The sequence below is a fragment of the Calidris pugnax genome, unplaced genomic scaffold, assembly GCF_001431845.1.
Source record: "Calidris pugnax isolate Ruff unplaced genomic scaffold, ASM143184v1 scaffold44, whole genome shotgun sequence".
In the NCBI taxonomy this organism is placed as follows: domain Eukaryota; kingdom Metazoa; phylum Chordata; class Aves; order Charadriiformes; family Scolopacidae; genus Calidris; species Calidris pugnax.
In genome coordinates, this window is record NW_015094506.1 from 47933316 (window position 1) to 47947048 (window position 13733).

General features: G+C 35.9%; 1 long non-coding RNA gene across 1 annotated transcript in view; it reads right to left on the minus strand.

Moving 5' to 3' along the window:
• LOC106901183 overlaps positions 1-12821 on the minus strand; it is a 43786-nt gene extending 30965 nt beyond the window's left edge. Inside the window, exons 1-2 of the long non-coding RNA XR_001414270.1 lie at positions 12723-12821; positions 1335-1411 (exon numbers count right to left, since the gene is read on the minus strand). This is a non-coding gene — a long non-coding RNA (uncharacterized LOC106901183). The remainder of the gene's footprint in view (positions 1-1334; positions 1412-12722) is intronic.
• Between the last annotated feature and the right edge of the window lie 912 nt (positions 12822-13733).

The window sequence follows — 13733 nt, forward strand, 5'->3', positions numbered from 1 at the left end:
CTAAAAATGGACTTAAGTTGTAAAGGTAGTTGACAATGACATTTTCTACTTTCGAAAAAATCTTCTGTGAGGTTTTTGGAAAAGGAAAAAAAAAAGAAAAAAAAAAAAAAAAAAAAAAAAGACATACGTCAGAGAGAGAACAAGAGAACAAGTCCTGCAGTTCTAGGACTTCTCCCAGTGGTGTAAAGCATGGGTTTGAGCTCTTAATCTAATGGCTGAGTAAATATTTAATCCAAATATACCCTATACAGAATTCTAAATGTGTACTGAGATGAATATGGGCACTGAAGTTTTCACCTCTGGTAAAGTGCTTTAACAACTAGGTTTAAAAGTCTGATTGCTCTTTCTGTGTGTGGCTTGGTGAACTTTGGGCTGCTCCATGTAAGAGAGAACAGGATCAAAAGGAGATGTGGAAACCCAGGCCTAAGCATCTTTCTTTGGTGATGCCTTATGTAGAGAACATCTGCAAGATCAAGACCAAACATTTGGTTAGCAATGTGTCCAACAAAGTTGCGGACCCTTGTGGGTTGGGTAAGACCCTAGCATAACCTCCTTGCCCTGGATCCTCTCAGAATCTGAGGAGGTCCCCTGTGGCTAACAGGGCACCCAGCCAACTGAGAAGGAGCACACATGGCTGCTGACCTTGAATAAAGCTGTAATGACAGAAACTAAAGTCCTCAGTGAGGGCCAACCTCCATACAGGGGAAGCTGTTTCCAACTGAAGATCATGGCCTTCACCTGAGCTACAGCCCTGGCCATGACACCATGGTGCTCTTGCCTGTCCTGGTCTGAGCTGACTCCATTCCTGTCCCCGCAGCCCTGCCCAACCACCCTGGGTTGAGTCTGGCATTGGTTCCCTTTGCGTTGCCACATCCCCAACTCATAAGTCAATGGGAGATGCTTGGGGCTGAACCAGGCCCTGCTGCCCACTGGCCTTCCCTGCTCTGGCTGGTGGGACGGGCCATGGCTTACAGGGAGTATCTGACACCCCCAGCCCAGGGAGCTGCCAGCCCCCATGGTGCCCCACAATACGCCTGAAAACCATGTCATGCTGTGGATTCTCCAAATGCTGATGGTTGTGCACAGAGAATGGTGAATTGGGATTCAGAGCTCTAGAGAGAAATCAGACAGAACGTTGTCATATGACCCCAGTTTTAGATCTCACATTTATGGAGGTTAAATTTAACTGAATGGAGGCATGAAGTAAGAAAAAGGAAACAAAAAAACCAATCAAACAAAAAAATGCACACACCCCCCCCAAAACAACAACAAAAACAACAAAAAAACCCAGGAAAAATAAAGAAGAAAAGAAAAAAAAATAATCACAGGCATACCTGAGCTCAATAAATTCAAAGACCTTCAGCTTGCCCAGTTGACTTGTATTCTCTGTGCTTCTCCCAGACTCCATTTTCTGAAATTAAAGGAGTGATAAATAATATTTAGTGATAATATTTGTAGATCTCTTTTGTCAGGGATTTATTAGTCCTCAACTTGAAAATACATGAACAGTACTCATGGATTAATGTAATTTCTCATTATTTTTTACCATTTAAGTGCAAAAATAGCCCTATTTCATACATAGTTCAGTAAATAGATAAAGGCAAGTATTGTATCTATTCATTATGACTTGGCTAAGCTTGATATATTTACCTTCTATATTTTTTCTCTCGAATATTCTTATTGCATCTACTCCTCTTAAACCTCTAATGGAATTTTAATCCTGCATTTATGACAGAATCCTTACTATTCCGTGTGTTGCACTGCAGCGTCAACAATTTTTTGCATGTTCCATATAACATTCTGAGTATAATATCAATAATGCTGCATAACGAAAAAAAGCACTCCCTGTGCTTTGAGTCAGTGTCTATGCAAATCTATTAGCAATTCAGAGTGAGCTGGAATGTACTTCTGTCATCACTTCACCTCAGCTACAAAGATAAATTGATGCTTTCTTCCACCATGATGTTACTATGTGAGAGCCAGCCTAAATCTCTGAGGAGGGCAGGTGATAATTATTTATAATACTCCATGAAAAGTATTATTTTATATCAAAGTGAGCTTTGGTATCTCCTTTATCCTTTTTATTTCTAGTTTTTCATTTACTTTAGTTTTGATCAATTTGCATTTCAAGTTCACTTTAGTATGTGTCCCTCTGTGAAGAAAAAGGTTACCTTTCTTTAAAAGAATGAACTGTTCCATTACATTGTACTTTTGTCAATCTGTCTACTCCGTTCTGACCATTGTGCCATTTGTGCCTGTCTCCAGATCCCACTCAATGCATCATGATAGCAATTTCAAGTTGTTGATTGTCTCTCCAATGCCATCATCAGCATGTTTTCCAGTAAACCCTTACCTGTTAAAGTGGTAAGATACTTCACGTCCACTGAACTGTAACTGAACAATCGCACTGCAGTGAATGTATCCTGACTTAACTACCCTGAAAATTAAGCAATAAATTTTCACACTTGTTTTCTCCAGGTAATTTTGCTCCTGTCTAGATCGCATTTTTCCCCCCTCACATTTCTTGCTTTTATAAGTATGCCCGTTTCCTCTTTACTGTCATTAAACATTTCATTTTAAACTAGCTTAGAATTTTACAGGTATTTGATGAGTAAGCTGCACAGCAGGCTGTTTTGGATTACCAGAATTCTGAGTTTTGCTTCCTGCAGGACTCTGCTGGACACCTCTACCTGCTCATTCAGCCAATTTTCAGGCCACATGGCATTGCCCAGATAGATGTTAATTTAACAGAATATTTTGGAGAAGGTCTTACAAGAATAACCTGATAACTAATGCAATAGATTATCTGCAATCCAAATCATATTGCACCATCCGCAGTAGTTTCATATACACACTAAATAAAAGTGAGAAAATAGTCTGTATAAGTTTTATACAAGAAGTTATTGAAGGAAGATGAGACATTTCCTCAAATGGGAAGGCGGAATTTCCCAGAAAGATCTAACAGGACATTGTGGAGTATGTAGGTGAATCAGCAGCACATTTAACAATAAGTTTGAAGTTTTCCAACAGATCGAAGAGCAGCGAGGACCAAAGAAGAGAGTAGAGGAAGTAAACTGATGCTGTAGTCCCAGCATTTGTCACAAATAGAACAAGGACTAGTAAACTAAGACAGAAGAATCTTAGTATTGTCAGGGACTGAATCAGTCTCAATTTCAGTAGAAATGAGTGAGCCATATGCAGCATTTGGAAACTGTAATAATGGAGTAGTCACTGTATGTTGGGTCATGTGGTGAGATGATGTCTCCCTCATGAAATGAGGATGCATTTTTCCTCTGTTGGATAAGCCCCTAGCTTCACCTCAGCTGCTGTGGGCAAGTTTGCAGGGCATCTCATAGTGCAGGTGATTTCCGGTGTGGCAGTGTAATACAGAATCAGTGGGGGAAGGCTGTAGTACAGCATTTAATTTTTCTGTAAAAGATGATAAATAATAAAAAAAAACCACTCCTGGATAACACACCTATCACCCAATGAACCTAGCTATCTTATCTCCTCCTCCTCAACCTTATTGCACTACTTGTGTTCAGGCTGTTGATACAAACCTAGCCAATGCACTCACAGCCTGCTCTTAATTCTTAGTCATCTCATTGCTATGTCTTTTGTATGGGGTCATACACTGATAAGAAATGCATACATAACACATCTTCTTCATATTGGCAAATAGGCCATCTTTAATAAAAATTGCTGGCTGAACTGTTTAGAATTTATCTGGTTTTAGGTTCTCAGTGTCAGCATTCTTGTAAGGGCTGATTTCTAAACAATGGATGCTCAAGCTTTTCCCACTATCAAGTTTCTTTTGAGATGTTTCTTTACTGCAAACAAGAATATACTCAAAATGAGTCATACACTTAAAAAAAAAAGTATTAAGATAACACGTACATTTTGATTTATTGCAAAAATGTATTTTTTCCCCCCGAAAATTGTAATATGGACTCCCAAGATGAGCTCTTATATGACAGTTTTGTGTAAAACTCCACAGTTTTATTTTGTTATAGCTCCTAAAACTGAGGTTTATAATGGAAGTAGTGACACTCCTAAGTACAGCCCTGGGAACTGAATTACAGTTATAAAAACTCACTGAAGCTTTACTGAAATCTCTCCTTTATTCCACAGAATGTTTTTTATTGAAGTTGGAGACTGTGGTAGTGTCATTGTCACTTATCTAAGATTACTACTGCCTGCTCCTTCCTTCAGTTCTTCTGAACTTGAACTCTGTTTGCTCCACTACATTTCATAAGAGCTTTATTTCTCATAACTTCTCTTATGTTGAACTGCTTAAGGATATCAGTGTGTTGTAGCTGCATGTTATAATGTGTTGCATAATAGGAATAGTAAAGCTCCTTGAATAAATTGCTGGAAGTCAGACATATTCAATCTCTGTTAGGCTTTTAGTAAATCCATACAACATAAAGATAAGAAGCTTTTCATTAGCTCTCTAACAATCTATTCCCCTGAATTATGAATACTGATAAGTCTCTGCTAGCCTCATGTACTTTATCTGAAGCATTTAAGATCATTTGCTTCAATTATTCAATTTACATCATGAACTCAAATATACCCACGAGGACTTCACTTTTAAGAAACCAAAATGAATAACATTTAACCACTACATCTTCTATGACTCTATTAGGATGAATCAATGTTGCTAAGCACATGGTAATTACTTTGCAGTTATAAGACTTCCTAGAATTAGAGAAGGAAATTGGTATTATTAGTCATATTTGCAAGAGAAAGAAATATTCCACAGGTATGTGGGAACCCCCAACATTACTGCAAAAGTAGATGGTGAATAATTTTTGCAGTAATATGGGAATTTCAGAGTACTAGAATGATTTTGTACATAATGTTGAATGTTCCACTGGACTTCTGATTTTAAAATAATCAAAATAGGTTTTTAAGTTCCTTTATCCAAGAGTTCTATTTAGTCTTTTATTAAGCTTGTAAAAAAAAATAATCCTTAGGTATTCAGTTGCATTGTATTTTCTTTACTTTTTTTGCACATACTGAAATTAAGTATCCTCTTGTTCACTTTGCTTCATGCCATTAAGAACCTTGATATCAGACCTCTTCTTTTTCCATTCTTTTAAGTCTTTTTCTAGAGATTAACATTTATAAAGAAAACAATTATTGTAATGCCTTCAGAAGAAAAAAATCTTTGTATTTTGTTTATCAATATATGCATGCTAGTAATTTAATATTTGAAATTATCACAATCATCTTATCTAGTTAGAATTATTTGTACAAAATGACACAAAAAATGACACAACTCACAAAAACTTGTGGGAAAAGTATTTCCTAGTGTAGTTTATAGGTGGATTTACAGCTAAAGAAAAAAAAGAGGATTTGTCATTTTGCCTTTTTAACCCAGCATTATTAGAGCATATTACCCTTTCACAAACTTTAGTAGGTAATGCCATATTCAATAATTTATAACAATACAAGATGAACATAAATAAGTTCATATATTTTCATATATATGAAATAACTGTGTTTATGCACATGTATCTAGCCTTTCTGATTTGTATTTGTTTGTGTTGAATAGTCCCACTGAGAATGACAACAACTTTCTTGCCATACAATATTTTTCTTTTCTCTGTAATCTAGTCCTTGGTACTGTTACTTGGAGCTTTGCTGATAGCAGAGAAAGATTCTCAGCATGACACCTACTTTCTCCTATGCAGCTGAACATCTTTTGAACACGCGTTTGCCCATTGCAATGCTATGGCTCTCACCTGAAATCCAGGAAAATAAAATAATTGATCAGGATCTAATCTTACATCTTCAACACAGAATTAACAAGTTTACAAACTCTGTGCATGGTTATAACTTATCCTGGTACTGGCTGTATTTAACCTGAGATAAATAGAAAACAGAGCTAGAAGATATCTTGATAGTTTGATGTTAGCAAAGCTGTTCCAAAGGACAGTGTTCTAGTCCACTTAAATACTTCAGTAACAGAAGTTCAACAACTTTCCTATGTAAATTATTCCTATATTTAACTATGTTTCTGTTATAAAATAGTTTATGAATATTTCGTTTCAGATTCCTTGTTCACGTCCTTTTTCTTGACTGCTTTTTGCCCTGTCCTCATAGGGTGTGGAGAACAGCGAGTTTCTATTCTTCTGCTGACTAATCTTCATTTATTTGAAACTGTTTGTGATGTCTCCTTCAAGCCACCTTTTCATTACACTAAACAGTTCTTTCAAATGCTCTTCACAGATGTTATTCTTTGGGCCAGTGTGTATCTTCCTTCAATAAAATGAAGCTGGCTGTGGCTCAGCTTACAAGTCATGCAACGAAAAAGTTACTCAAACATGCAAAACTATTAACAGAGAACAAAAGTGAACTTAATCTACTGCATTGGAAACCTACCAAATGATCTCTCCAGACATTTTCTCTGCTATCTTTTAATATCTTAATTTTAAATGCACCAGCTGCTTAGCATGCTTTGAACTGGTATTTTCAGCCCAGCTATTGTTTCCTAGCTGTTGCATCGATGGCACAGACAGTTTCTCTATTGCTGTGTTTGCTGTGTTAATATTTCCACCCCAGGAATCTTCCTGTGACGCAGAACTAGTGTCAGGCTGTCACTTAGTAACAACTTTTGTTTTCAAAGTCTTCATTTCTCCTCTTAAGATATAAGCAGTTAAGGCCTCTTGATTTAATCATGTTTAACATAAATGTTAATGGCAGTGAATAATCTTGGTGTAGGTACCTCAGTGACACTCATTAGCAGTGCAGTTACACAGATATCTCAAATTGTTACTGGTTGTAAATCCTGGTTGAGCTTTCGACAGCTGTTAAGTTTTGTAGATTAATTCTGCATTGACGTTTTCAGTGGATGCCATCCCATGAAAAAAATTACATCCAGAAAGGTTAGTGGCTTTCAGGAGAAGCCAACATAGTTTCTTGTAGTAGGTGTGGTTGTTTTCCTGACTGATATGGAACGTCTGAAGCACTGAATTCCTCCTTATTATCCTTACTTTGGGGCTGTCGTGTCCTCTAAATGAAATTAGTCACCATTATGCATTTTATAGAAACCCTCCCAAACATGGGCTTATGCCACTAGGATACCATTAAGAATTTTTTTTTTTAAGCCAGCGTCTTTTAAACAAACAAAAATTGGACTTGATTCATGTATTATAAATCCCCACTGGGCTATTCTGTTTTCATGACTAATTTCTCCCACTAACCACAGCTTTACAGCCTATGACCTTACAACAGCAAGCAAGCTGTAAGAAAACATGGGCTTGTTGTGATGGTTATGCCTTTGCTCATGTTCCAGGTCCCCTGTGGCTTGTTAACTCTCCGCACAAATACTACTTCAATTGCCTCTAGGCCAACTGCAGTTGTTGAATTGCCAGGGATCATGAAAGTAACCTGTCTCCACTGGACGCTCCGTAATAAAAATAAAAGAAGTCATTCTAATTTATGTTAAAATCAATATAGATTCTTCTCAATTTCACTGTATGAAACAGAATTCTCTAAAGGAAAACAAAATATTATTTTCAGTCTTTTGTAATCTCATATGCAGTCTTTACTGCAAATTATATTCCTTTGATATTAAGTTAAACTAATGATAGGCAATAGATGACACAATGAGAGCCATGATTGAAAAGAACAGTCATTTCACAATCCATTAACATTTTACCAGCTAGAAGTTGCTAAATATGAATTCACATTCAACTATAGCAGAAGTGCTATCGCTGACACCTCATACTGGAAATTATTCACTATATTATCAAAACTTGTAGGTCTGTCCAATCATGTGAGTTATCTGACTTCCTTTAAAGGAAAAATGTCAGGTTACCATTCACATGCAAACATGACATGTCTGATAGAGTTCCTTTTAAATGTAAGTTTGGCTTCCTTACCCTGCATAATTACAGAAATGCAAGTCATAACTTCCTATTAATGCAGAAGCACCTGATACGGAAGAGGTAATTATGGGACAATAGTTGAAGGGTGGAGGGGAGCTCCTGTGGAATATCTTCTGCTGATACATATGCATACATATGTATATGTATATGTATATATTTACTGTATGTAACTAGTCTGCACCACTGTATATGAGTGGAGTAGGTAATGTGAATTCTCATATGATGAGACATGAGGTTTCTAAATAGATCATTTATCTTAATCATATAATTTCAAGCTAAATATTTCTTAGGCTGGTGTATTTCTGGAAAGAATCTCTAAATGATGAGGAAGTAGCATGAGCAATTTAGTAGTTGAAGACTTCTTTGTGAAGTGATACTGCGTCTGTGACATACAATGGTGTTGGGGCATGACATACTATGAATAAGTCATTAAAACAAAGTCAGGCACCTTTGATCATTAAGAAATCTCATTACACTGCTTGCAATAGTACACGAGATGTTAAACTTGGCTTCTGGACAAGTTTTACATTGGGCAATTTAAATCTGTTTGGGTAATTCAGATGGGGTAATATTCCACGCTATTTCTGTATCTGTGGACTCATTAAAGGAGATCTTTCTTCAGTTCTCTCCTGAACTGTAATGCGTAGTATTGCTGTCAAGAACTTTTCTCCCATATTCCCACAATACATTAAAAGCACACATATTGAGACGCAATTTATCAGTAAGGATATGAGATTAAAATCCTACTCTTATGTAGTCTGAAAATTCAGAGATTCATTTTATAAGGACATTAGTAAGATACATTGGAGATACCTATTTAATAAAGAAAAAAACTCGGATTCAGGTAGCCTATTTTAGATATCCAGAATAATTATCTCATCTCCGCTAGATTAATCCAGGCATAAAATTTATTCGATATGGATGTCCCTTCTGTCTGTTGGCTGTGAAGAGTGATTTAAGAGTCTTATTTCTGTTTCTAGGCTACTTTCTGAGTTGAAGGTTCTCAGTAAGATTTCAGCTGAATAACGACTCAGTTATTATTAGACAATTAAAAAAAAAAAAAAAAAAGGTAACAGATCTGGGTTTATCCTCTTTATAACTTGGATTACCTTCATAATTCAGAATTACTCTGAGGCTTTTTCTTAACTGTGAACAGAGGTATTTCCAGATCAGCTGCAGATGGTAGTGCCAACATATGCGTTCTGGAACTATGAAGATTTTTTCTATATTGTTGCAGTTTGAGAAGCTGGAAAGGTACAATTCCTACCCACATCCCCAGGCAGTTGTTCTGGTCCAGCTGTGAAAATGCCAGCTGCTGATCAATATCATTGGCCATTGTTGGGAAGCCAATACTGTTGTGGACAGAGAAAGAGCAAGCAGAGAAAAGACCATTTCTATGGCTCCCCACTGGGAGGAGGGGGGTCCAGGTCTTGTTTACTGCTCCAGGAACCCAGTCTGCCAAGGAATTAGTAACTGGAACCACACCTAAGACTTGTCCCACACAGTGGTTTTGCCTTTGTCAGGGAGAAACAGAATCCTGTGTCAAAATGAGAGTACTAGCCCTTAGGTACCACTAGAAGTGCAAAGTGTACATTATGTTTTCAGCACTTTCATTCTGTTTAAGTCCCAACACAGATGGAATCTAGGGGATCTGAGTCTTTCTGTTTCTGATTTTCTGAGAAGTGATAGACTTAAGTGTTTTCTCAGTCACTGCAGCATATGCTACAAAACTAATGTGTGTGACACTTCATCAGTTAATGCATATTTAAAGAAATAAACATTCTTAATGAGAATCTTATAGCTTAACTTTGCACCCTTATATACAAAATGAAAGGCATATTTGTGATACACTTGGCTATGCGATACAAATAACGGATGACTAGAAAGGAAAGGTCAGGTTTAATTTAGGAACATTTTTTGTATTCATCAGCCAATGATGAATAAGTGAAGCAATTATTAAGATTTTTAGCTAACCAGCAAAATGTTAATTGTGTTACTCAGACACTGAGTGACTTGTTACAAGCATCTGTATTGAGTTAGAGAACCATATTGAGTTTGAAAACTATGAATATTATATGTTGTTGTCCAGACCAATGAAATGTTACACTCTTCCATTTTGAACTCAAGCAATTCTTTGTTAAATTTCACTTCAGGAATCTGTTCTTTAATCACTCATCAAGAAAGGACTTTCTAATGTTTGAATACTAATTTTAGGTGTAACTCTGTACTTCAGATTTTGCAATCCATACTTGGCTTTATTTCTTAAATGCAATAAGTGTAACTGCTAGACATGAAGAACACTATGTTACCACAATACCACAAAAATTAATTTTTGTTGATGAGAGAATGTACATAGAATCATAGGATGGTTAGAGTTGGAAGGGACCTTAAAGATCATTGAGTTTCAACCCCCCTGCCATGGGCAGGGCCACCTACCCCTGGACCAGGTTGCTCAAAGCCAGCCTGGCCTTGAACATCTCCAGGGATGAGGTATACCTAGTATATATCTAACTGATGGAACTAGTGAGATTATGAAATAGCCATGCTTAGCAGCATTGCAATAATTTAAGTCCCTAATTTCAATGTTCTGAACAACAGGGTAGACTTGCCAGAGAGAATGTTAAGACATTCTTTAAGGATGCTAGGACATTCTTTTTTATTTTCCTTTTTTTTTAAAAAAAAATTGTTTCCTTATTACAGAGAGCATGAAGCTTTGATGTAACTGATCCTGATAACAAATTCTGGTTGGCTATAGCTATAATGATAGAGGAAAAAATATGAGCTAAATGAAGAGAAGATAAAGCTAGAACATGACTGGCGGGTGGAAACACTAAGAGTCATAGCCCAGTTGGTAGCTTGGACTAAAAGATTAAACTATGAACTGAAAAATGTAAAAGGTAAGATAAAAGGTGAAATTTGTGACAGTGTTTTGGGCTGTATAAAAGGTACAAGTAGTAGTGCCCCAGGTGTTTTGGTCATTCATCACTGACTGGGAAAAAATATAACAAATGTTATCATTAGAAATAATACATCCTGACTGAGGTGTGCACTGACTCATCTGATGGGTCTTGTTTTTGTCTTATTTCTGCGGTTCTCCCTGTGGTACAGCTAATGTTCACATTTCAACATTTTAGTGACATTCTTTCCAGTTACTCTAGTATTCCGACCTTTCCAAAATAATATCTCTGACCACAATTGCTAGAGTTGAGATAATTTTTCTGAGAAACAATCTTCCACCATAATTAAGCACTACACTTCATTGAAGACACTCAGAGTCTGTTCATAAAATATATTTCTTCCACAGCAGTGGAAGAAACTTAAAAAACTTAAAATTTTATTAAGTGCACTTGTTTCATGGTCTGGTTTTTGTTGGTTTGGGGGTGTTTTTGTTTGTTTGTTTGTTTTGTTTTGTTTTCTGGGAAATTTAAAAAATGTAATATTTTTTTCTTTAATTACTTAAATCTTTTTCACTATTGTTAGAAAAATCTTTGTATTTAAAACTTACAGTGTCATTCAGTGTGTGTTAAAATGACAATGACAGACATTCTTGTTTACTTTTAAGAAAGTTATAATAATCCTGTGCGTGGTCTATAAGGAGAATATAAAGTTTAATTTACTGCATATATTCTTTCTTTAGAAGGATTTATTTTAGTCTATTTGATAGTTAATCTATTTGCTACTGCTAGTGCAGTATTGTCACAAAGATTAATGTTAAAGGATATCTCCCACTTTAAGGCAGCAGTAATGCTTCCTGTGATCTGGGTTTTACGTTTTGTAAAGACATAAGACCTTTATGGCAGTATCTAATACCTGTGGTGCTTTATTTAATATCTATGGTGGCTAATAACTCTACATCACATCCTGTCACACTGTTATTCAAAAGTTATTTGGATATAAATTTATTTCTGTCTACCTCTGTTTTGTGTGAGCTATGGTTAAAAAGCAAACAACGCGTAAAGTTGTTTTAGAAAGAGTTAGGTCAAGACTGCAGAGAGAATAAATTCTATTGTCTCTACATAAATTGATGAATCTACATTAACATATGTCATTCAGGGTCACCCAGGAACAAGGGGCTGGGGAGGATATTTTTCAACAAGAACAAGTTCAGAGAATAGTAGAAGACCGATAAAGTATACGGTAAACTGCTCGGAGGACTGTCATTTAATAGTATTATTTTTAGTCCTTAAAAACTGAATAAGAAAAAAATATGAGAAATGTGAAGAAAATGACTAATGAGAGAAATAGTTATGCCACTCTATAACTACACATATATATAAAATATAATGTCATATTGAACAAGATAAACCCTTTTTCTTTACAACAATTAGTCCAGGTTAAACCAAGGTGTATTCTGTATTTTGCTAAGACTGGTGATTCCTATATTTCATTGATCTGCACAAAAAATAAAATCAATTCACTCCACAGTCATAGGTTATTGTCTTGAAAGGTAAAATAATGCATATTTTATAATAATAAACTTATAATAATAATTTTTATATATAATAATTTACAATAATTGTGGAAAAGTAATAGACTACATGGATTTCATATTAGTTATTTTTAGTTTATTTAACTAGAAAAAAAACCACTTCCTGACTGGTAAAAACATGGTCTGTATTAAAATGTAAAACTGGTATCAAAACAGCATTGTCTGGAATTTCCAGAAACCTAGAAAAAATTTAATATATATTCTCTTCCTAGTGAGCTGATTTTCTCCATTTAAGTCTATTGGCTTTATAAACAATTTTTAACAGAATAAAAGGAAGAAAAGGCAAAAAAAACCCAACAACATAACAAAGCCACAAACAGAGCAACATATAATACCTAATTCTCACGCATCACTAATGCCATTTCACAGTCTTCTTTGATGAGGCAACTGCTAAGACAGCTGGTTCCTTCCCCCTTCCTATGATAATACCTCACTCACACTTTGGAGCTGTCAAATCTTTGCAGATAGGAGACCCAATTTAAGCTGCCCTGCTCCTGTTAACCACTCCTTATCACTCCTCTCACCACTCCTAATGCCAGGGCCTGCCCTGACCAGCTATTTTAGCTTTGTTAACAGGTTTTGTTCCTTCAGTTCTTAGTAAAAATGTGTCCAACACTCTAGGGTTAATGCAGTAACCTTAAACACATGAGAGACTAGCAAACAGCCTTTCCTGTTCTCCATCTGTAGAAGCCTCTAATATGAAGTGATCTGCCTTCTGTACTGTTCTTTGCTCTTAATTTTTTTCATACCAAGGCTAGAAATTATTGCTCGGTTCATGTTGGCCACTGCCCAGGCACGCTCTGCATAGTTAGTTGCTTTAAAGTCCCATGTGTTATTATAGTGTAAAAATCTTCTTGATTCTATGATACGATAATTTTGATAACAAAAATGCTCTCCCATAATACAACAATATATGGAAAATAAATGTGTTTCGAGCCTGCCCATTTGTTCCTTTTTTTTGCCTCCTTGATTTTGAATTTGAGGTTTACTTCAGAATTTTAGTTATCCATATGTGTCATTATCCAGTTTCTGTCATCTTCAGAAATTTGAAGTGGAAGTGAAACTTAATAAGAAAATTAAATCAAGGACATCTAACTCTTTCTAAGTTCAGCTAAAATAAGCAATGTGTGCACATGTTACTTAAATGGCACAATAGCTGTGACTTGACCTGTGAAGTGTTTTGAAATCATCATTTACCATCTTAAACCCCAGGATATGTTATCGGGTTCACTGCTACCAACAATATAGCCTGAATGAACAACCATATTCCAGGGTGTTTCTGGATTACAGTCCCATAGCCAGAAGTCATAATGAAATTATGCTTACCAAAATACAAAATTAAATAT